This window comes from Podarcis filfolensis, assembly GCF_964270895.1.
Source record: "Podarcis filfolensis genome assembly, chromosome: 6".
NCBI lineage: Eukaryota > Metazoa > Chordata > Lepidosauria > Squamata > Lacertidae > Podarcis > Podarcis filfolensis.
The window spans coordinates 61,853,514-61,879,833 of NC_139609.1; the positions used below are offsets into that span (position 1 = coordinate 61,853,514).

The 26,320-nt window shown below is 40.8% G+C and overlaps 1 long non-coding RNA gene across 2 annotated transcripts in view; it reads right to left on the reverse strand.

The window, feature by feature from the left end:
- LOC310764208 overlaps positions 1-24,423 on the reverse strand; it is an 88,401-nt gene extending 63,978 nt beyond the window's left edge. For both annotated transcript variants that reach the window (XR_014549066.1, XR_014549067.1), the window contains exons 1-3: positions 24,354-24,423; positions 23,277-23,390; positions 21,181-21,261 (exon numbers count right to left, since the gene is read on the reverse strand). This is a non-coding gene — a long non-coding RNA (uncharacterized lncRNA). The remainder of the gene's footprint in view (positions 1-21,180; positions 21,262-23,276; positions 23,391-24,353) is intronic.
- Between the last annotated feature and the right edge of the window lie 1,897 nt (positions 24,424-26,320).

The following is a 26,320-nucleotide window of genomic DNA, read 5'->3' on the forward strand; positions in this document are numbered from 1 at the left end:
TGATATCAAATGTGGGATAATATATGTGCATATTAACAATTCACTTGTTATGTATAGCAAAGAACCTTCCCGTTTTATTTACTTTATCTCATTGAATATGTGTTATATTTTTATTTTCTATTTGTATTAATATAATTAAAATGTACTGTTGCAGTGTTCTCTGCAATGGCAAATAGTAAATATATACTCTTAACATGGAGGGGTTTTTCTGAATTATTTAGCACATTTATTTTTCATCCTAGCATTACTGTACACTGTTTTCTATAAAAGATTCACTCACTTGTCTTAAATATGTTGCTTGTTTTTTTTTTTTTTTTGTTTTAATATTGCACAGGCACATCCATTCACACTGAGAGCCAGTGTGGTGTAGTGGTTAAGAGTCGTAATCTGGTGAACCGGATTTGATTCCCCGCTCCTCTACATGCAGCTGCTGGGTGACCTTGGGCAAGTCACACTTCTCTGAAGTCTCTCAGCCTCACTCACCTCACAGAGTGTTTGTTGTGGGGGAGGAAGGGAAAGGAGACTTTTAGCCACTTTGAGACTCCTTAGGGTAGTGATAAAGCAGGATATCAAATCCAAACTCTTCTTCACTCAGATATATATTTGTATTAGGCTGTTTTTTTAAAGCAACATACCTAATTGAAACTTCTCATGGTTTGGCTAACAATTGAATACAATACCTGAATATTTCTTATCACTGTTCCTTATTCAAACCACTAAATGACCAGCTTATTATTATTATTATTATTATTATTATTATTATTATTATTATTCCGCCCATCTGACTGGATTGCTCCAGCCACTCTGTGCAGCTTCCAACAATTATAAAAGAACACTAAAACATCAAACATTAAAAACTTCCCTCTGGAGGGCTGCCTTCAGATGTCTTCTAAAAGTCAGATAGTTGTTTAGTGCAAGGTTGCTGGGAATTCTCCATTCTGCAAAATACCAATGGGCCCCATCTGTACTATACATTTAAAGCAATATTATATCACTCTAAACAGTCATAGCTTTCCCCCAAAGAATCCTGGGAACTGTAGTTTAAGGCTGCTGAGAGTTGTCAGGAGACCCCTATTCCCCTCACATAGCTTCAATTCACAGTGTTCCCAGGAAAGATGGATGGATTGATAAACTTCTTTGGGATACATTCTGGAGGAAATGTCTACACCAGTGACCTCCATGCTGACCTCCTTGATGCCTTCACCCTCTTTCTCACAGAAGGCAACAGTGCCCTGTCTGCTGTGAAAATAGTGTTGCAGCTTCCACCCACCCCACAACCTACTTATGAGATCATGTGTGTTTTGTAAATAAGGAATAAAAAAATAAAAAATTATAGTAATAACTGGCCCTTTTTGCAGTTTTGGCAGCTAAAACTACACAGCTATGGATCCCTCCTTCCCTGGAGTTTTGCTAATCACATTATATGGAAGTAGTATAATGCCACATACATGAGATTATGTTCTTCTACTTAGTGTTCATTAAAACAGAATTCATGAGCATTGCTTTTTCACTTAGTGCTTATCATGTGGGTTAGAACCTGCATTTTCCTTAATCACACATTAAAAAGCTGGAAATCTTATCCGTTCTTCAATCACTCTTTCAGCTACTTTGTGATTATAAGAGAAAAATGGACACAACAATTCTATGGATCTTTTGGACAGGGTTTGGATAGGGCAGGCAAACTACCTTTGCCCCCACTTTTTGCTTTAGGATCTTAACCAAAGGGATGCGGAATCCATTTTAAGTGGACCTCAAGCTACATTTATTTGTGCCCAGCAGCTGGGAGCTTGTGAGTCTTTTTCATTTCATCATACTCAGTTGGAGATCACTTTAACTGCTTTGAGGCATTTGAGATAAGCATAATATAAATTTTAAACCTTACATGCTTTGAACCTTTAAGATAAAGTTAATGTTAATGTAAGTACAGTAAAAGCAGTACAATCCTATACTCAGCTTTGAAGCAAGCCGCACTGAATTCAATGGAGCTTATTTCCAGATACAGTGGCACCTCAGGTTACAGACGCTTCAGGTTACAGACTCTGCTAACCCAGAAATAGTACCTCGGGTTAAGAACTTTGCTTCAGGATGAGAACAGAAATCGTGCAGCAGCGGTGCAGTGGCAGCGGGAGGCCCCATTAGCTAAAGTGGTGCTTCAGGTTAAGAACAGTTTCAGGTTAAGAACAGACCTCCAGAATGAATTAAGTTCTTAACCCAAGGTACCACTGTACTGATATGCATGTAAGATTGCAGTCTAAATAAATGAAGATATTACTGTGCAAGACAGAGATAGAAAACAAGTTTCTTTTTATAGCAAGTATGTTACAGCAGCAAATGCATTTAGTAATTTTGATTAAGTGTTCAGTTTTAATTATTTACAGTAATGCTTGGTAGAATGTTGGTAAATGTCCTGCTGTATTTTATATAAAAGTGATGATATCTGAGCTACAGCTGGATACACTTTCATTCTAGTGAATTGTGGAAAGAGACATTACTTTGTTGTATTTCTGGGTACTGAAAAAAGTGTGAACATGTGATATTTTTACCGCACACCACAGAAGAGTCTCACCTCTGCTGAACTTGTATAATTTACACTCAACTGTTTCATACTCATAGCATCCACTAATGGATGCATCTGCAAATGTGCCCAGATCTTTAATAAGGAAGTCTCATTTACATTATGTTCTATATCTCATCCATCTTCCAAGCCAATCAAAGTGACACACATGTTGTCCCCTACTATCCACAAAACTACCCTGAGAAGAAGGTTGGGCCAAGAGTCTGATGATTTCATGGTGAATAACTTTTTTAAAAAAATGTTTCAAGGTACCACCCCCTCCATATTTTCTTGCTGTCCCATGATAGCCTAAACAAAACGTGCATGTCTTCCAGCTGCCATACAATGCATCTGTTGTGGCTGCCACATGAAAGCTGCTTTACATTGTTTGACATGACAACTGTCACCATGTGGCAGTCCTTTGCTTTTGGGCAATCTATCTCTGTGGTGCCCACCACACAAATAGGACTGTTTTCTTCATGCTGCTACAAATGGGAAATGGCAAGAAGGAAGAGTCTGTCATGGTGGGAGAGTCTCCTGAGTGGTGCTGTGAACCACTGCATGAGAACTTGAGGGAGATCCACATATTCAATATACTTGGCCATAGTCAAGTGCTCTTGTCCTAAGACAAGTTTCAAGATGATGTGTTATCTTTAGCCTTCACCTCCATGCTTCAGTACCTACTTGAGCGCTGTCTGAAAAGTCAGATGAGCATAGGACTTCATGGGCATATCTATATAATATCAGCAGTGTATTATTGAGAGAGGAAGAGAGGAAAGGAAGGAGGGACTGAATCAGGCAGAAGGCAAGGGTGCTTCTTTTGCTGGATGATTGAGCACTAGTTGAAATCAAACTGAGCTGACAAACCCAGCTTTTTTCTTTTGAGAAGAACCCAACCCTCTGAACCTCATCCAACGCAACACATTCAGGCAGTGAGACCCTTCTTCTGTTCTCGCTCCCCCCTTTCCAAACTATCTCCATTTAATTTGCAAGCTGATTTCATGATGGAGCAGAAATGCCAATCAATTGTACAGCCATCAGCAGGAGAGCATCACCAATCTGCATTAGCCAGCTGGGCTGCTTTCCAGAGCATCATCTACAACACATGAATTATTACCGAAACATTACTGCTGTCAGCACATTCCTCTCCATACAACTTCCTATTATTATTTTTTTGGCGGACAACCCTGAAATTTTAAACAGCTCAATCTTGCTAAACTAATGCAACTGCCATGTGCCTTCAGGATGAACTTTCCATAAAACCAACAATAATCCTACTTGAGGAGTATAAAGAAACATACACAATCTTGTGATTTTCCCTCCCTTTGTTTTTTACTTTTGGTCTTAAATGAAATTACCTGGTCTTAAATGAAACCTGGATTTAATACAAACATAATCTTGCAAAAGTGAATCTGTGATCACCTATTTAATACATTACATTAAAAGCTGTTTTTCTAGGAAAGGAAAGCAGCATGGGAAAAACACCTGCTTTTTGAGGTCAAACATTGTGAATACAGTATACAGACACTGGAGTTGTATACATCCCTACTCTCTGTGGTAGGCTGATACTAATTGTCATTTTGAGCATAATGGTAGACAAATATGTGGCAAATCATCGGGGCACTAGGATGCAGCTCCTGTCTTCAGGAGATGGCATTCTGTCTTTCACCAGGATCATCTGGTGGTCATTCCTGTACGATCTCATTCAATGGCGGCAGATGAAGTGGGCTTCTGCTGCTGCTCTGCTCCCCAGCTGTAGTGGAGAGCCATTGGTAGTAGTGGTATGGGGTGGGGCAAGGGCAGGGGTGACGTACCCTCTTAGCCAGGTAGGCAGCACAGCCGGGAAACCACATTATTATTATTATTAATACTCCACCCATCTGGTTGGGTTTCCCCAACCACTCTGGGTGGCTTCCAACAAAATATTAAAAATACAATAAAACATCAAAATGAAGAACTTCCCTAAACAGGGCTGCCTTCAGATGTCTTCTAAAAGTCATCTTTTAGATTTATTTCCTTGACATCTGATGGAAGGGCGTTCCACAGGTCAGGTGCCACTCGCGAGACAGCCCTCTGCCCTTATACTGCAACTGGTCTCATTTAATTTTGTGCCTTACAGCTATTTGGGCTCAGCAATTTATCAAGTTTCAAATTATATTTACCATCCAAACATTTTAGTCTCAAGATGGCCACTGATCTATCCAGTAACTATCCTTCCTCCTAGAATTACCCATGCTTTTTTTTTGGAAAACTGTGGGAAGTTGGAACTGATTTTTCAAATAAACAATGCTATGCATCTCGGTTCTCTTTTTCATAATTCATTATGTTTTGTGGATGTACTAAGGAGAGAGGTATTTTTCTATAGTCTATTTTACAAGACTGAAACATATTTCTCAGGTTCTTTGACAAATGCTAGTGAATATTTAAGAACATGATCTATAGGAGCAGCTGCTTAAATGCCAGGTTGCAACGTGTGTGTTGCACCCTGTGGAGGAGTGCTCCTGGCCCCCAAGAGGCTTTTGGATCAAATTCTTGACATTTCAGCAATTGGCTGGCTTGGAAAAGTTTTCTTTGTAAGAGGGAAATGGTATTAGCAACACATGCTCTATTGTTTTATGATGCTGTGCCAAAAGGATTTTCAGTTACCCATTCAGTTACAAATCACATTTGCACAGAATAAAAAAGAATCTGCTACTGAAAGTTGAATGTGTTCTTACACAGAGATCAGTGACAAATGAAAAAGGTGTGTGGAGGGGGGGACGACCAAGTGAAATGATAGCAGAATCAATACATTTAGAGATTGGCTGGTTTGAAAATATGTTGCATTATGAAGTGAAATGCATCTATCTAAGCAGAAGGGCAAAATTAGATATGCAACACACAGCTGACCAGAATGAAGCCTCTCTCCCACGTGGCTCAGAGCCTAAGGGGAAATGTTGCCATTGATGCCACTGGGAGCTTTCCTCCAAAGGTTCCTAGCTGTGCCAGGGTAGTGTTGGGGACATTCAAATTGTTTTGGGAACCAGCAAATGGCAAGACTGACCCCACCACACTCCCTTATATTTATGTGCTTTCTCCTTGCTGTGTGTCTCACACAATGTTCTTGACTGTAGAAAACCAGGGGTGGATCTACATACAGGGGGGAAAAACCCTGTAAGTCTGAAATCAAATTGTTATAACAAAAGAAAAACAAACACTAAGGAAAATCGCTTAGAATTTCTTTTGCTCTCTGGTGCCACCTGGTGTTGCATGTTTATAACCCATTCAAAACACTGTTTCTTGACTAATGTAGCTGAATCCCAGGTCTTGACTGGAGCTGCAGCCACTCAATGCAGTGGAAAATGAGCATGTATGTAAGTTGAAAGGTATATTGGGAAATGTAGTCTATTTTGATAGCTGACATGTTTTTCCTCCATGAAGATTTATCTGTTACGTACTATGGGACTCTGTGACTCCATGGATTGATAATATCACAGTTTCAGAATAGGTGAACCAAAAATAAAACTAGAGCTTGCTGACATTCTTGTTGAATAATAGTCAAACACAAGGAGAAGAATGTTATGTTATATTGTCTGTCATAAACTGTTCGCAGATGGTATCCTTCCTATAATTAAATGTTACAAAGGAATGAGTAGTTGAATTGGCATGTTTTGAGATGTATAAGGAGCTCTCTGCATTGACATTTAATGTATTGTAAGAATTGGTACACTGGGTAAGACCACAGGTCCCTCTGGTGAAGAGGTGTAGTGCTTGCGGCCTCCAGATGTTGGGATTCCTCAATCCATGACAGCATAGTCAATGGTCAGGGCTGATGGGAGTTGTAGTCCAACAACATCTGGAGGGCCACAGATTCATCATTCCACATCTAGTGCTACATTGTCTTGTAACTGTGGCTAGGCAGACACTTCTCAGCTGCAGGCCATGACAATGACAACCATACCCTGTTGATTGTCCCCGTCCCATGGCAATCAAAGGCAAGTTCCCAGAAGATCTGTGAAGTAAAGGTTGCATTTTTGATCTAATGACTACAGTTTTTAATCCAATGACTTTTTAAAAAGGCACCTCATAACAAAGCAATGAATTCCGCAAGATATTTTGTTCCGTGTGAAAATTTTATTGGTTAGCCCTGAAACCACTATCAATAAGTTCAATTGGTTCTAGTGTTGCGAGGGAGTGGGGAAAATAATTTCTTTCTAGTCAAGCAGTGGGGAAACTCTGGCCCATTGGCTTCTGTATTTGTCCCGTGACGCCATTTTGGAGAAGCCCATACCCAACTGCCCTACACCTAATGTCATATATGATTTCAAGTGTGTGATCATTTGCATAGGCCTGACAATCAGCACATTGACTTTGCCCACATAGTTTGATTTCAAACCATGAAGGCAAAAATACGTCATCTGACATTGTGGCACCAAATGTGGCCTGCAGGGGGAGATAAACATTTAGCCATTTTCTCTACATTTCCATTCAGACGAACAATGTCTCATTTGAGTCTGTTTCTCAGCTCTTATGAAGTTATACCATCTTCTAAACTTTCTGCCTCTTGACCTAGCCAGACACCTTGTTCTATTTGACACCATTTTGATGGGGCTGTCCAACACTGAAGAAGACATATCCTACTTGGAATGTAGATCTTAACTCAAGCATATAAAGTTAGATCTCACAGCCATATGTGTTTTCAGTTTTGTAAGCTTAAGGCAATGTGGGATAGTAGCTAGATGGCTGGGGATGGCTGTGGGAACCCCAGGTTGCCGCTCACGCCCAAACTAAATGTGGCAGTAGTTTTGTCTTTTTAAATGTGGATCTGCCTCAAGCAACAAATGGGAAAATATAATTTTAAGAGCCATCCCTTCACCTTGTCAGTAATTTCATTTCCTTACCTGTGTCACTTCTTCCCTTGGTGTCACTTTTCTTTGAGTCTAATTTTAATATCCACACAATGAACCTCTTTTGCTCCTAAAATTGGATCCTGACCTGCCATTGACTCATGTACTTTGGTCTGCAACTATTAAGCTTGCAGAATAGCTTAGGGCAAATCAGTCTTTCAGCTTAACCTACCTCACAGGTTTGTTGTGTAAGTCAAACATGGTGCCTGTTTGAGAAGAGATGAGTACAAAATGAACAAATAAATAAGTATATTTATCTGGGAATACCGCCTATTGAATCCCATGATACAATAGTGAATACAGTATGTGGAGGATTAAGGGTATGGCAGGGACCTAAGTATCTGAGAGACATCTGAGGGGGAAAACTCTTGCTGCCATATACTGTGACTGCTCTCTTGTGTACAACCATCCCTGGGACTCAATATTTTATTAATGCAATGGAAAGAAATGCCTGCAGCTAAAAAACAAACAGGGAGGTTTTGCTGAGTTTGGAAGACATAATAAAGGTCATACTTCTAAATTACATGAAACCAATAAAGACTGCACTTAGAGCTAAGAAGACAATTATGCTGATTACACATCTTCCAGCCATTAAATACAGATTTGTTTAGCTTTCATAAAATTATAGTGGAGAATTGTCTATTTAATTTATTGCTAGAATATGATAAATGTATACCTTTTTAATGAGGATTTAATTGTACACCTAAATGACCAGTGTAGTTTTATTATTTATTAAACAGAAATTATTCTTTAAAGCTTTCCAAACTTTGTATCATAGGAATACTTCCATTAATATAAAATATTTAATTTCCTTCCTACTAAGGCCTTGATAAATGTTCTTTCAATTAATTTGAAATTAAAAATATATGAAGCAGAGAAGACATATTTTTTCCTAAAGGTACAAAGTTCTTTACTGTTTTAGTGGATACACATTAGTCTTACTGCTCTTACTTGAAGCATTGGAGCAACATAAAAACATTTTTTTTGCACATTTCACAACAGTTTTTTTAAATAAATAAATATAATATAATAGCAAATGTGATATATATTGGTCAGAGTGTTGAACTTCGCTGTGAAAAATCCAGCACCTTTATAGTTTTCTCATCTTATATAAGCCTTGGGCAAGCTAGCATTTCTCAACTCAACCAGCCTTACTGGGCTGCAGAGATATTTGATTGGCCACTTTGGGTGATGGGATGCTCGACTGTATCTGATCCAGCAGAGCTCTTCTTATAGGCATGGGTGTCTGCAGGATTTCTTCCAGCAGGGGTGGCAAAGGAAAAATACCGAGAGAGAACAGGCTAGTTTCTCACCAAAAAAAGCTAAGAATAGTGGCTGTACACTTTTCCTATCTCATGTTCTACAAATGCGAGGAACCTTCTCCCTCTCTTAAAAAATCTGGGAAAGCTGGAAATTATGGTTCATCCTGGGGATGGAGGCAATGGGCCCCTTGTTTCCCTCTGGGGACTTAGCTAAGGCTGAGTTATCTGACTTGTATTCTGCCATTATAAGAAGAAACCTGGGAGGTAGATGGCATTTGTTGTCAGCTGGGCACTTGTAATGTGGAACAGATGAGGGAGTTAAATATGCTGAGCCTGGAGAAGAGAAGACTTAGAGTGAAATGATAGCTGTCTTCAAATTTCTAAAGGGCTGTCACATGGAAGATTGGGCAAGCTTGTTTTCTGCTGCTCCAGAGGGTAGAACCCAAACCAATGAGTTAAAAGAAAGGAGATTCCAATTAAACATAGGAACAACTTTCTGGTGGTAAGAGTTGTTGGACTATGGAATGCATTACCACAAAAAGTGATCATCTCTCCTTCATTGGAAGTTTTTAAACAGAGGTTGGATAGCCATCTGTCAGGGATTACTTAGCTGTGATTCCTGCATTGCAGGGGTTTGGAGATGACCCTAGGAGTCCCTTTCAACTCTACAGTTCTATGATTCTATAGCTTCAGTATCATAGACTCCATGTATCTATTCCAGCGAACAGACATATCTTAGACTTAGGTTCATCCATCTGCCATCTAACTCTAAGGCAGTGATGGAGCTGGAACTAGTCACAATATATGATGCCATTTCATACCTATGTTGCCTGAATAATGTGTCCCTTAACAGCTGTAGATTCCTGGCGTTTTGTAGTATCAATGCACATGGGGGTTACTAGGTTGGGGAAGGCTGCATGAAAAATCATCTGATGCTGAAGACTCTCTTCAGAAGTATATGCATACATCAGGATGAGCAAGCAGGGATGAGACTGAAGCCTATTGTCCAGATACTGCCCTCCTACATATTCATTATCCAGTTATACAGTACACAGTTGTTTTATATTGTTTAAAATATTGTGTAACATTGTGCTTTAATATTTATGGTGTGTTTTAATTGCTGTAACCTGGGAAGTTAGATGGTGAAGGGCAGGTAATAAGGCATAATCATCATAATCTCCTTTCCCGGAGGACAGATCAGAGTAATGCAGTGCAATCTTATATATGTCTACTCAGAAATCAGCCACACTGAGTTCAATGGAATACTCCTCGGTAAAAGTAATTAGGATTGCAGCCTGTCATTAAGTGAATTTATATGATTTAACATTTGAGTGGCCTTGCTTTGCTGAATACTCATACAGAAAATGTACAAATCCAGTTTTGTTGTTCCAACAGAACTAAAATCCTTTCATGGTTAAAAACAACAACAACCCTATTTATTTTAATAGAAACAGTGTCCTAACCTTCAGACTGATCAGCGGCAATGAAGTAAGCAGGTGCATTCCTCTGCTACACAGGTGTTTGAATTTGTTGTAAGTCCCCCAGCCAACTGAAGACTGGATTGCATTGTAGGATTTTAAATGCTTTTTTTTTTTAGATTGTCATTTCATGTGAGAATGCATTAGGCAGAAAAATCCATTCATAAACTCTTCCACACTCCTGCTGCAAATCCTGCTGTGTAATGCAAGTGGCAGGTGCTGAGTCTCTGATGTTTTCCTTTAAAAACTGTGATGTAACTGATGGTGTCGCTCAGGGCTTTTTTCAGCCGGAACTCAGTTTCAACACTGCTCAGGTGGGTGCCATTGCAATTATAAGAGAACAAGGGAGGCATTCATGGTGAGTTCTGGCACCACTTTTTCTAGAAAAATAGCACTGGTGTCACTCAAGAACCTCAGACCTAAGGGCCAAATTAGGCCCTCTAGTTCTTTCTCTCTCTCTCTCTCTCTCTCTCTCTCTCTCTCTCGCCCTCAGGACTCTTCCCATGGCATGCCTCTACCCCAAGTCACACCCACACTCCCCAGGCCACACCCCTTCTGATATGAGGTGGCAACCCAAGTGAATCACAGTTGAATTTCAGAGTTGAGTCCACAGATCCCTAATCCAATGAGGAAAAACTGAAGTTGGTGGGTGTGAAGATGTTTAAGAGGTTATATCTGAAGGGTTGCCACAAATATGATGGAGCAAATTTGGTTCCTGTTGCTCCAGAGGGTTGAGCCTGAATGACATGAAAAACCAGTTAGACCAAGCATCAGGATGGTCTTCCTGATGGCATGAGCTGCTCAGTAGTGGAACAGATTCCTTCACATGGTGGTGACCCTATCTTAATTAAAGGTTTTTAAGAAGAAGTTGGATAGAAACATAGAAAACCATCTTAAACTTAGTCAGACCACTGGTCCATCTAGCTCAGTGTCATCTTCTACACCGACTGGCAGGGTCTCTCCAGAATTTCAGACAGGATTCTCTCTCAGTCCTACCTGGAGATCTTGGAGATTGAACCTAGGACCTTCTGCATGCAAAGTAGATGATCTACCACTGAACTAAGACAAGTAGTTGATTTCCTGTATTGGCACAGTTGGACTAAATAGGCTCTTCCAACTCTTTGATTCTATAACTCTATTATTTGTGGGGTGGGGTTGACTCTGCAAAAGAACATCGTTTCTGTCTTTGGTTTCCACCCCTGAGCTCAGTAGGATACCCAGAGACACAGTTTTCACTACTGTCCAATTTAGAGATGACAAGAAACCCAAGCTGTCAATGTCTTCTTGATCACACTGCAAAATATCACATCATTTTAGCTATTCTTGGAGTCAGCAATAGCTATTATATGAACCATCAGACTTAGAACATTCTTGTATTTGATGTTTCCAGAATGTCATTGTCAATTTGAGACATCAAATTGGAAGTACTGCTATGTTGAAAATTTCTCCCACATTATTTTGACCATTCTCAATCAATAAGTGAAAAAAGAAATTGCATTTGAAATTATCAAAGGGAAAAGAAAATGCTGATTAAATTCTCATGGGTGGGGTTGCACTTATCTTACTTTTGAGATGGTTGAGGAGTTTCTTCTTCCTTCCATTCTCCAAATCATCTCATCCATGATCTGCAATCTGCAGACCCTTCTGGTGCCCGTATACCACTCAGGGCAGTTAAAAACCATTTAAATTCACAATGAAATAATAATATAGCTCTAGAACAATTCATCATTTGAAGCGGAATTGTGGGAGGCTCAGGACTGGCAAAAGCAATTACTCCTTCACATAGTGCATAGTTAACTTGTGGAATTCCTGCCACAAGATGTGATGATAGCCACTAGGTCAGATGGTTTTTAAACAGAATTAGAAACATTAATGAACAATATTGCTATCAATGGCTAATAGTGATGAGTTTATGTTAGCTGTAGGATCGGTGTCAGGATGCTTGTGAATACCAGTTGCTCTGGATAAAAGAACAGGAGGAAGCTATGCCCTCATAACAACATAATAAGACCAGGCTGGATCAGAGCAAAATCATGTTCTCACAGTATCCAACCTGATAACTAAAGGAAGTCCTTAGTCACCTTCATATCCTGTTTATGGGCTTCCTATGGGCATGTGGTTGGCCACTGTAGGACTAGATAGGACTGGAAAACCTAAGAACATATAAAGGGCAAAAGGCATATATTTAATATAGTCTTCTTTTTTTAATAGTAACAACCCTGTTTCTGCTGTTTGGATGTGTGCTAAAATGCTTGCAAAACTGCTAATGGCAGCATGCTGAAATATTGACTATCCTAGACCAAATAACTACTGTAGTAGTTTCAGCTTTCTTCCTTTTACTATAAAGAGGTATTACCAACACATGCAGTAGCTATCCTCAGGCTGGTGAGAAACTGATTTTTTGTTGGGCCAACTGTGTGGGCAGCTGAGAATCCTACCCCCACCCCAATAAAGGGATTTGTTTAGAGTTTGTTGGAAGAAGCTTTCTCCCCCCCCCTTCCCCCACAATCCCTACTGCCCAGCTGGCATAACTTTGATGGTTGAGCGAGTTTTTGTTTGATAATGAAAGGGACCAACTGGTAAGTGAAGTCCAAGTCGTCAGAAGCTGGCTTTGTCTACAGCCATTAGCAGTTTCACAGAAGCTTTACAGAGAGAAATTTCCGTGACTCCCAGTGCTCAGAATGGAAGAGGCAATGGCATTCCTGGGATGGCTTTGCTGCTAGACAGCCGGACCAGGTGGAGCCACAGCCCTGCCTGCCAATCAAATCATTGAGCAGCTTCACACATCACATTGTCCCACTCTCACTGCCAGATGGACTCCTCTGTTCTTGTAGCACCACCTTCTGACCTTCACACCCACCCAGCTCTCCAGACTCTGAAATGAGTGCAAACTGCAAGCCATTACAAGTAGATGTCAAATATAAGCATTTTTTCCTCTATAGAAGAGTAAGGCAAGTGTTGTTTGATATTGTCATCAAACCGTACACATGTCGTTGGACCGATAAATCCTGCCATGGACTGCTCCTTGGATATGAAATCTGGGGAGATGAAATAATGTTTTGTAGTATTGGGGGTTGGGGGGGATTGCCATTATCTCCTATGCAGTCTTGCCACTTCATTACATTTTCCCTAGGATTTATGTCCACCTGTCAGGGATGCTATGGTTGCAACTTGAAATGCAGACCCTGCACTGAGCAGGGGGGTTGGATTATGTGACCTGCAAGGTCCCTCCAGCTCTATGGTTCTATGATTCTAAATAATGTAGAAATCTGTGTGCCAGTGCCCTCGTTATCCTCAACACAATAGTTCCCACACACACACACATTGCATGATGGTTTCTGCTAAAACCAGTTTTGCTGGTTTCTGTTATTCTTCAGGCTGAACCTGGGGAGATCCAATCCATCTTCTCAAATGGGAGATGAAGAGTGGCATAACTCAACAATGGAGTGTATGGCTGTTGGTGACACCTATTGGTTAGTGTCCATGTCATCATTTGGAACCAAAGAATGAACACACACAAACCAAGTCTACATCAGTTTACATCAGTTTTACAACTGCTTGTAAAAATCATTTTTTTAAAGAGGGATTAACACATGTGATATGTATACATAAATGTATTTTTAAAAAAACTTTACACAGGCATACCACAACCCATAACCTTCTACACTACATGCCTATCTTGGAGGTGAAGGGAAAAACACATTTGTACCCAGGCTCAGCATCTCATTCTGCCCATTTATCTCCTCCTTCTTTGTGCACCCACTTCTTTTCAATACACGAACAGGATACTAACTGTACAATACTGTGCCTATCTGGATATTGTCTTCTCTTTTAACACTGATTTTCTGCTATGCTACTGAACATCTCATCCAATAGCCATTATTTTACTGTCAGGCAAACAACTTGGATGATCCATCTTTCTTCTCAGACAATATTATATCCCCCTCCCCAACAAGTGACTCTGAATTATAATATCCCTTATTTATCACCATGCTTTTTAAAGCAATGATGTTAAGGCTCTTATCCTTTATCTTTCTTTTCTTTTGGTGTGTTATGAATGTCACATTTTATTTATCAAGATCGGCCTGTGATTCCTCTGTAGACACTGCAAAGAATGGCTTTATGATTTCCAATCTGCCAAGACAGAATCTCTGTAGAACACTACTCTCCGCACTTATTCAAGAGACAGAACATACCAACTTTCTGTTTTGTTTTGTACTTTAAAAAACCAGGCAAAATAAGCTGCTGAAAGTGGACTGATTCCACACCCCCACTAGCAAAATTACCACAGGCCTATCCACTATACTTACAAAATATATAACCATTGAATTTTCTTTAAAGAATACACAATATGATGATGGTGATGTTTCTTACCCACCACAAGGTCCCAGAACAGTTTAAATATGCTTAGGCAACACTGATTGAAGGTCACAGCTTTTGGATCTAGCAGTTCCCTGCAGTTTGCCACTAAATGTGATCCATGATGCTTTTCAATACGCTTTGCAACCCAATCCTAAGTTTAAAGTTACTTTAGTAGCTTTAAATATTTAACTAAATTCAAAAGAGAATTTCTAGATATTGTAGGGCAGGCAATCTCGTAGGCCACTTTGCCCAGAATGCCTTCCTCTGGAATACCTTCAGCCTCTCCTCAGAGCAAGAGCTGGAGTTCAAGATGTGGCCAGCACTCAGCAGCAAAGCAACGAACAAGGGATGGGAGGTGAGAAAACAGAGGCTATGGCAGTGGCAGAGAGTGGAAGGCTCAAGGGAGTCATGTCCCATCTGGATAGCTGGCACTTGGATAACTTCTTGGGCTGGTGCTGCAAGGAAGTGGGGGGGAGGGTGTCTGGGCATGCAAATATGCCACCCCCACCACCCAAGGCAATTACCTCATTTTGTCTCACAATAGAGTCACCCCTGGCTCCTCCCATATGCAGACAGGAATACCAGAAGATGGTCATTGTAGATTTTTAAGGGGATATTTAATGAGACCTTTCACAAGCACCATAGGAGGTAATGTTTCCATGCTAGAGACCCCTATCCTAGATTATATACCATAAAGCACAAGGGTGAAAGCTTCTGAATGCGTGAATTGAGTTTAGAGGAGAGCAACTTGTGCAGGACAGTTTGTAATGGTATCTGCTTTGGTTTTGCCATGCATTATTTTAAGCGACATAAGCAAAAAGATTGGATAGATCTTCGTAAGATGGTATTTTCCTTTCTTGACATTTAAAGGGCTCAATTAGCCACTTGAGGCTGCAATACACAGTTCATTTAGTCCTAATGAGACATTAGGTGGCTTTTGAGGAACCAGTGATATAGTTTACCACTATCCATGGTTATTATTTCAGGACCAAAGTCAATGTGGCAATACAGCCATGTTTATTGCTCATGTACCTTCTGTGTTGACATATAAAGCAAGGAGAGGGCTTTATTTTAGCATGAAAATTGGCCCACAGGCAAAGGGAGAGACCACTTCTACTTTTGCTTCATTGCCCCAGGCACCCAGGACAGTATCCAAAGTATTACTACGTAATCCTCATATCAGTGGAAGGATTTCTGCTTGCACAATAGGACTCCTTAAACCTGTTCTGGGGTTCCCTCAGTGCACTGGAGCAGATTTGGGGAGGATGCTGGGAAGGCACAGTGGGGTGGGGGAGAGGGAGGAAGTCCCATTGAGTAAGTGGAAATCCTTGGGAAACAGGACAGGTTAGCTGCCTATCACCTGTTGTTCTAACCCGGCTGAGATAACAAAAGGAAGCCAAGCTCGGCAGCAAAATACTTGAAGCAACAGAACATGGAACAATAATTCTGGGAAGGCTCACTTGTGAAGCCTTTTTCATCCCCCCCCCAATCTTGCTTTATACATGGGGGAAGCCCCACAATACACGTGGATGGATCTTTCCTGTCCAGTTTGACCCCCAGGTTCCCTGCAAATTCAAGCAAATGATTCCACCAAATGTATTCATTTTAGAGAGTGGAGTTTAGTGGGGGGTTGTTGCAAGAATGGCATGCACAGATCAAACGTTTCTCAATTGAAAGCCTCCCTTTGTATGAGCTTTGTCCAAGGCATCATGTTTCATTCTTACAGTTATGTAGTGCTGGGCAAGAATGGGTGAACAGCCCACAATAATAGGGTTTGTATGATATAAAACTAATTTGAAAAATAGCCCATTAACATTAATACAAATTTGGTATTCTGATCTATTTCTGAATCCATTACAGATGATTCTGTGGTCATAGATATTGGAAACAGAATGTACACAATAGGATTACCATTGATACTGAACATATAATGCTGTTTTTGAAGATGGGAATTATTTAATTCCAAAAATTTGTCTCTAATTAGGGGCATAGGGGAGTCTAGTCATGTGGTAGTGGGCTAGAAGGAAGAAGAGGAGGAGAGACAGAGTGGGTGAGGTAGGGCTGGCAGAAAAGCTACTTAATACTTTTCCTACCGGACAAGGTCCACTCAACATCACACCACCTTGAGGCAGCTTTTCTTCATACATAGGAAAAGATTAATAATCCATATTTTCATCTCTTGCCCATGGATAGGAAATTAGCTGAGGTATGATTGTGCGTGGATGAGTTTTAAGTGGCTGGCAAGGAAAGGGTAGAGGAATACAGGCAACTTTCTTATACCAAGTCTAACATGGCCAGTTTGCATTCATGAGAGAAAAGGGCCTTTTCAGTGGCAGCCCCCTGGCTATGAAATGTTCTTTTTCAGGAGGCCTGTATGGTGCCCACATTGCTGTCTTTGCAACATCAGCTTAAGACTTTTATGTTTTACCAGGCCTTTTAAGTCCCTGTGGTATCCATTGGTGAATTTAATATTTATGTATTTGGTAGCTGTTTTAGTTTTACATTTGGTTTTTGGGTTTTCTGATGACATTCTCTTAGGTTTATTGTGGTTTTATTGTTTTTGTTCTTTTATTTGTACAATGCCTAGAGAATTGATTTTATGAGGCATCTCATAAATATACTAAATGAATAAGTAAAATAAAACAAAATAATTCAAAGCATGTGCTCTACCACTGAGCTATAGTCATCTCCTGAAGTGGATTATGCAACACACTTTCTCCCTTTCTGGAGATCCCCTATTCAGTCCTCTGCTTAAGGTTTCAGCCTCCCAGAGCCAGTGGGGATGGGGAAAGAGCCACAGAACCACATGTAGTGTGTAGATGAATTTTAATTTGGGGACAAAAAGAAGCCAGTGAAAATATAGTGTGATTCTCTTAGGTTACATATCCCTTCAACATTTCACAGATAAAAGTGGGCACATTTGTGCCATTATTACATCCCTCCTCTCACACACAGGACTGCTGCACTTGTGCCCTCTTCATTCTTATACAGAAGGCTCTTCTCTGCTTGCTATACACTGTATCCCTTTATTCCATAATAGTTTGTTATATATAGTCAGCATCTTGGTCAATGGGCAGCTAGTGCAGATTGCAGCAGCGCGATTGTTGTCTGGCATGGGCCATAGATTGCATACAACACTTCTGCTGAAAGACCTGCACTGGCTGCCAGTATGCTACTCAGCCAAATTTAAGGGGCAATAACTAAACAATTGCACAACTAGAACAACTCCCCACCCCCCGCTTTCTTAATTATTTGATTTATTGAATTTTCATTTTTTTACACATTTTTCTATAGACATTACATTGAACTCCCCTTGTGACATCCGATCCATTCTTCCATGATGTTCTGTAGAACAACTTTCCCTGGCGCAACAGAACCCCCCCTTCTCCTCCGCTCAGTGTGTGCCCTGCACCACCCCAAAAGCTGCTCCAGATTTTCCCAGGCCTCTTCATTTATTTGTTTGTTCAGCTTAAATCATTTTTAACTGCAAAGTGGGGTTTTAGGCAGCAGCTGCATTTTTACCAGCTATATTTTTATCTTGTATTTTCTATGTTATATTATTGGCATGCTGCATTTTGTATTTCAAACAGGACACTATCAGATACACTGAGAATCCTGTTGAAGGGTAGGATCTAAATATTCAAAACATATTAAAATAAATCTGATTTTGGAGACAGGATGGGAATGAATTCTCTTTCTCAGCACTCATTGGGGGACTATACATTGCTGAGGTAAATGGAACCCATGTTCTTCCAAACTGAACAAACACAACATTTGTTTGACTCGCTGGCATGAACAAGGAACACCCAGAATGAAGTTTTGCATGGTGAACTGGAAAGATCAATAGAGCATCAGTTTTGTCTTTTGCACAGGAATAACTTTCACCCTTTTTGTCCTTCATCGTCATTCTAATAAGCATACAAGATATTTTGAAAAGCATCTAATTGCAAGCTAGATCAATTGCCTTTTGCTGTATTGCACAACGCGGTGATTAGAGAACCCCCTGCCGTGTGTGTAAGTGTTCACTAAGTCTTGGAAAGGTTGCTTCCACCCACCTTCCCCCTGGTTAGACAGACAGAAAAAATGCTTGGAAACAGACTCCATCTGGCTAAGTTTAAGAGCCCACCCCCTGCCTAAGTTTAAGAGCCCCCTTACTCAGAGAAGAAGTGAAATTAGGATTTCTTTCCTGGGGTCATGTGCATGTGCAAGTAGGGATACCATGCTGGTTCTGTTTACATTCAGAAACATCCTAAGTCATGCAAATGCCCATCAAAGCTCCATCTGAGACTCCATTAAACATTTGGGCTGTCAGCCAGAACATGGCTGCATCAAAAGACGGCATGAATGATTACAGACGCATTTAGGGAGCATTAACAGAATCATTTTGTCTGCCGTAGTGTTTGGGTGCATTTGAAATACAAAGGAGGAATAAAATGAAGAATTTTCTGCTTGTAAGTCATGGTGATGTATTAACGGCAGAGCAAGCTCTCTCACATTTGCAAGAGACCATTTGGCACAAAGTGGTAGTCTATGTCCAGTTCTGGCAATGGAGGCAAACTCATTTATCACTGTATATCTCATATGTTCTTCTGTATAATATATCTTTTAAAAACAGCATGGGAGGATAGGCTCCAATCAAGAGACAGGCTCCAACCACAAGCCTCTGGGCAGTATATTCTTCACTGAATGGCCCATTCAGGATACTTTAAATCAGTCTATGAACTCATCATCATGACAGCCTGATCAGAATTACATAGGTAGCAAAGACGGGTGGAATCCAAAGTGTTTCAGTGCAGATACTGAGTAATGGTGGTAAGCTTATTTGTGCTGTCCAGTGAAAGCGACTTTTGCCCCATGGTGCCCCCAACCTTTTAGGGGCTTGGTTGGAAAAAGTGCAGGGTCTGCCACTGCAGCAGAGAATGGAAAAGCTTCTGCATGCAAAATACATGGCGTTTTGGAACCTAGTCAGTGATTCTTTCCGTCATAATGTTTGAATGATCACAATTCAAATAACAGGGCCCTGTCATATCCTCTCTACAGAGGTATAGATTGTAGCCTACTTGCAGAAGCTGAAATTACAAAGCTGAAATTTAAAACTTTAACTGGTGTCTTAGCATCCCTCCTCTTTATTTAAACAGTAACCCACAACCTTCTATTTACAGACAGATTTTTACACCATATGGGAGCTTAATAAAATATGCCAACATTTCTTGGCTGCTGGAGGACCCATAATTATTCTTGACTTTCTGTAATTTCTTTTCTAGTTTTGCCTGAATAAAGCATTCCCTCTGTCAAAGTCTATCCCACAGCCTTGTATTTGTTGCGAGGAGCATATGTACCTTAGACCCTTCTAATCCTGGACACATTTTATGGGCCAAAAAATTGCTAGAGTTGCTGTTGCCTTTCAATCCTATTCACTTGGTGCCCCTTCTGTATCTTTACGCTGCGCAGAGGAGAAAATGAGACCACACTTGCTGGTCCTACCCGCCAACATCCACACATTTTACGGAATATTATAAAAAGAAGTGTGACATGTGCACCTATATGCACATAGGTTCTTTACATATGTTCTCTGAAACAGAGATATCACAGTGCTAGTGTCCAGCAGGGAATGTGATATCAGAAGCAGGGCCAGTTGGCATGGTCTTGCTCCCTCCTCCCACTATACATGTGGTTAACAGGTGTAGCACAACACTGGGATAGTTAGTGAGCTCGTGAATGCGGAGGGACAGGGATTGTCTCTGTTCTCCCAGAGTGCCTGCACAGTCATCTGATTGTCTGTATGGAGCTTGCACATTAATACATGAAGTTCAGGACCAAAAGCAGATGCTGCAGTTCTTAATTCCTTCACCCTCTCCATGCACTCACCTACTGCCAATTATTTTTTTTATTAGCTGAAGAGATTTCTAAGAACGATCGCCAACATTAATTTATTCGATGGAAACATTAATCCTTGTGCATGTAGCCACTCAGGATAGGGGGACAAAGGAACATTTGTGTTTGAGAACACATGCATGTTTATCGCTCACATGATTGCACTCACACAGGCACACTATTCTATCATAACAAGAAACCAAACTGGATGTCATCAACAGATGGTCAAATGTTTTGAAATGTATAGCATCAGTCTCGGTCATCCTAGCATCTTTTTTCCTGGCAGAAACTCTGTGCCTTCACAGCAGGCAGAAATTTTACAGATGCAGCATTCTCTATCACTGTATCACAGTGCCAGAGAATATTGTACGTACTGTCCTTTTGCTTCTACCTACTGGATTCTTGAAATGTAAAAGGCACAGTGCCCCGTTTGAGCAGCGGGGAAGGTGGCATTTCGTATAACATATCAATTTGCTGGTATAGCCTCCATAACTGTAACAGTATGGCAACTTGGTTTTATTTTGTCCTCTGTTCACACACGACTCAGCCTGGCATCCATCTCAGAAAACAGCTTGAGCCCTGAAGTATGCTCTGTCTTAAACTTTTCAGAATAAACAAATCTGCCCTTTGGCTACTAGGTGGCAACAACATGAATATATCTTATAGTTTCCCACCACCAGCTTCAACCCAAACAAGAAAATACAGATTTTCCAGAAAACAATTGCACTTGGTGAGTATTCAGAGAAAGAGAATCCCTCAATTACCTGCAACAGGACCTTCCTGGGTAATCTCATTATGCAGGCTTGACACGAAGATGAAATCATCATTATGAAGATTTTCTTGGCCTAATTATAATGGAAGACAGCAAAAGAGTCAAGGAGATGGGCTCCAACATATGCAGGGCCAAAGCTTTTACCATTACATTTGTTGCATTTATACCCCCCTTTTTCTCCAAGGAGCTCAAGGTGATATGAACACCTCTCCCCCATTTCTGCCTCACAACAGTCCTGTGAAGTAAGTTATGCTGAGAAATAGTGACTGGCTCAAGGTTACTCAGTATACTTCATGGATGAATGAAGATTTGAACCCTGGTTTCCCTGGTCCTTCTCCAGTACTCTAACCAGTACAGCACACTGGCTCTCAAAAGTTGCACTTGGCATCAGAAACACGATTCATACGAACATAGGAAGCTGCCTTATACTGAGTCAGACTACTGGTCAATATAGCTCAGTATGTCTGCACTGACTGGCAGGGGATTTCCAGAGTTCGAGGCAGGAAATTTTTCCCAGTCTGGCTTGTAGATGCCAAGGATTGAACCTGGGACCTTCTGAATGCAAAGCAGATGCGCTACCATTGACCTGGTTTCATATTATAAAACCAGCATCTTGAACTGATCTTAGCAGAAAACAATCCTGGTGCAGAAGTTAACTAGAAGCATCTAAATCTTCAACAATATGTTGCACCTTTGCAATCTCCTGGCAAGTGCTCAAAATAAATGCAGTTTGAGGAGGTATTTTTCCTTATTAGGGATTCCCCAAAGGAACAATTGGCATTTTGTTTTGTTTTTCCTGGGGGTAAGACACACAAAAGATTTTTCAGAATTTGCCACAAAGCTTCTGTAATTAGTTGCCTTGATGGCCTTCCAGGTCCATAGTTAACCACAAAAGAAGGCTGAGAGGGATCCTAATAAGGGCTCTGAAAAATCCTGCTCTTTGCGGGCTGAAGATATCCCTTTTCTGCTGTAATGAAAAAGGCCTCTTGTCCAGTGCTCTCCAACAATCTGCCTTTAATGGGGTTACGATTGCAGAGGAAAAGCATTTTATATGGAACCAGGTTTACATTATCCTTGCTATTGGAGATCTAGCTTGCAAGGCTGTTCAAATCCTTTAATCCATAAATAGGATTGGAGCCAGAGCTGGGCTGCCTTCCAAAACTGTAATCTCCAGTATATGAATTATTACAAAAAGATTAGGGTGTTTCTCAAGTAATAACATTTCAAATAAATCAGCTTTCATGGAGAAACAGCAAACTAATATTAGAAATAATAATATAAAGACATATAAAGCTACTTGCTAGTGTATCTCACGTAACTGCGCAAGATTCCTTTTTTCATCCATAGTTTTCTCTATTGCGCCTCTTGCCACCTCCTATTTTTTTGAGGCAAATAAAAATGAATGTTTCCCTTTCCTTTTTTCCTATTCATATACAACAGAATTTATGGTTGTTGCTTTTTTAAAACAAGCACCACCATGGACCGAGGGGGGTGTTCTTTGATAAACTATGCTGATCTGCGCTCATCTACAGTTTACTCACCCCAGAATAGACAGGCATCTCCAGCAAGAGCAATCCTAACAGTGTACTGCTGCTGGCACTCAAGGCTGTGCCAGACCCACCACATTGGCAGCCCAGACATTCATGATGAATGGGGGGGGGGGCAAGCAGATTGAGCCCAATGCAGGCCAGCCTCAGGTGTGAGAGCAGTCTGGGATCCAAGGAATCCTGGGCTTTCTGCAAGCAGGGATACCACTAGTGGGCCTTCTGCCCACATGTATATTCAGCAGATGTCAGCAGGGTGGCTTAGTGGCCTGGGTGTGTTCGTTTATGGCAGCCCATAAAAATAGCTCAAAAATGGCAATTTGCAATTTTGCCAAAAAAGCGCTACAACTTTGGCTGCCTGAGGTGACCACCCTACTTGGCCTAACAGTCTGGCTAGTCCTGTCAGGTTCTTATTCACATTTCTTAATTATTTGTTTAAGCTAGTGGGAACTGTGCCATACCTGAGAGGTACAGGGTGGGTAGTAATATTCTCCCTACTACAACAGGAAGTAAATTAAATGCCATAGAACACACATTAAATCACCTTGAGCTTGTTGGAGGAAAGGTGGAATAAAATAATAACGAACTCAGTCCCTTGTTCAGATGTGTATGGCCACCGATGCCTCTTTCAATTTTCTGTGGAGTAACTCAGATGAGCCTGTTGTGAGTCAAACCATATAAGGAAGAAGATGTGGCTTTATAAAGTACTGCACAACCCAAGTGCTTAGAAGTAATACTCATATTTCTGCTGCAGGAAGCAATTCCTCTCAACCCGAAGAGACATCTAATTCAGGAATGGCTGTTAACTTTTGACTGTTGCTTAGAGCAGGAATAAAGGTTCGCGTTGTGGTACTCTTTTGACTAGAATGCAAGCAAATGCTGGCACACAATGGCTGTTTTCATCTTATTTGTTGCTTATGTAATCTTTTGCCATGTACTTTAATACACTCAAGAATAATGTTTACCTCAGAAAGTAAGGCCTATGGGTCTGAGACCTCAAGGGGCCCACATTTAGTGTTCTTTTGTGCATTAGTGTTTGAAAAATAAACAAAGGCCTAAGTGGCACAATCCAATTCCTTATTTATCTTGTGGTGTTTAGTGGGCAGCTGTGGAGATCTATATTGAATTTTTGTGGAGAAGTATGCTGACCTCTTCCTTTAAACATGTGTTTGTTTAAAACAACACAGTTTTAAAGCAGGATGGTTTTGGTTTTTTTGCATAATTCAAGTTTGAATCAATAACAGTAGAAGTCAAAATGCAGCCAGTGCTATTCCTGCAACTACTTCATTTCCCTATCATATTCCAATCAGTTTTCTCCCTGCCCCCCCCAAACCTGAATAACCAGGCCTGGCATCATCAATGCCATGTTTGGCAGCTGCCTACAACCCAGCACTGCTGCTGTAGCTGTGTTGCACCTCACCTTTCCTAGTGTTCTGATGAGGGCTGAGCAGCAAACCTTGTGCAAAAAATTAAATTAAAAAAATTCCACATTTCCCCCACAAAGCATTCCCTATCAATTAATAAGAAAATAATCTGAATTCAAAAATTATTAAAGAGGGGAGAAAAATTAAGAGAAAGTATCACATGTCAGGTGCAGGGCTTTGTGTTGGTCTTAGCTTACCTTTCAAGTTGGTTGATGGCTTTTTTGTGACTGTTCTTTCATTTCACAAATAATCTCTGGTCCGCATTCTATAGTCTTCACAGATGCCCCTCTGTGGCACCCAGTACATGCCCCCCCCCCCCGGTCATGCTTGCTCCTCAGCCACACCCCTGACTGGTCCTGAATGCTTTCACAAGGCTGTAATGTGTCCTGGAATACTAGTAATGCTTCTTGCTTGCCTGGATGAAGGACAAAGAGGTGTGGGGCGTGTGTAGAAACTTGCCTACTATACAAGGGCAAAATTACAGTTGCTCTGCCATTTTTTGCCTCTGACCCGAAACAGCAGAAGCATGTAACCCCCACACCCCATCCCGAGGGTTGCTCTGAAGAGAATGCAACCCTCAGGTTTGCCTGCCCCTCCCCCACTCTTGTGCCTGAAAACTTTAATAAATATCTGTGATTTTTCTAAGTGCACTGCTAGTGCTACAAGTCACCGCCATCACTCTTCTGGTATCCACACACACACACCTCATATACATTTCCAAAAATGGCAAAACTTCATTCTCACAAGATTGTTTTCTCACAGAATTGAACCCCCCCCCCCAAAATCCGGCATAGAATAGATGTTTAAACTCCCATATGCCCTGTACTTCCTCTCTCTCTCTCTCTCTCTCTCTCTTTCTCTCTCTCTGTTTTCTAGCCAGGAGAAATGCAAACAGGTTCTAATCACATGAAATACAGCTCTCCTTCCTGACCTATAATTACAATTGCTGCTTGCTAAGGTGGAGAACAACATCCTAGTTAAAGGCTCTGTCAGCATGTCCATTACGCAGCTGGGGTTATTTTGCCTTGGAATCTATGTCTCAGCCATTTCAAATCAAGCTGAAACTTCAAGTTGCCCAGCTGTCAGCCCACAGAGGAATAATTGTGATAGCTACAGAATTTAATAAAATAAGCGGATGCTTACAACTACTCTTTTGAAAATAAAATACATGGATATCCCCCTCCCTCAAATTATATGTTATATTTTAACAATTATGTGCTTTTAAACTTTAATTACCCTGCCATACACATAATGCCTTAACAATACTGTGGGTGATATCCAATATTAGTCATACTTAAAGGGTCTTCAAAGGATCTGCTCTGAGTTGATTTAGCTTGCTACCACCCAGTAACTTCACAGTAAATTCTCCTAATTAAAGCTAGCCCCTAACATAAGGCAGCCACAACATTGTTTGGAACAGTAGGTATTGTACTAAACTTTGAGGGCATATGCACTGGTCAGCTAGACATAAGGTGGTGGTGGTGATGCACACAGAACTGAGCCTGTTGTCTCTACCTCTGACAAAGTCCAAAACATTTTGCTGCCTGATGCGCTCCCCACTTCACGTCAGGAAAAATGTTAACAGTGCAATCTCTTACATATTTTTTTGCAGAACACTGAGTTAGATTATATCCCAGGACTGCAGCCTAAATGGTTTAGTAATTTGTAGCCATTTCATGACACCCAGTATCAGCTGTGTCAGGCAGTTGCATCATTCTGTCTAATGGTAGGGCCAGCTCTTTAAGCCCTGATCTCTTAAGCATGTATACAAGCTGTATGTAAGCTGTAAATGCACTGGCACCGTACATGTGTTCTCTACCCTGAAAAAAAAAATGCAGGAAACAGAACTTAGGGGGGAAACCTAAGTGTACAGCTTGTTCACACAAAGGTTCCACACAGGGCAATGGGTCACTCTCAGGTTCCTGTTCACTCCTCCATTTGTTGAATATCCTCACATTCAGCCAAAAATAGATGATTTTGTGGTGAGCCAGTGTTCTCCTTACATAAAACAGCAGGTGCATGGCGGGGGTGGCAGGATTCAAAGCGGGACAATTAAAAAGACAATTTAATCATCGTGTTTGATATTTACGTTAATTACAGCAACAAATTAGCTAACTTATTGTACAACATTGGAAGTAACTTTTAAAAAATTATAATGAGTTTT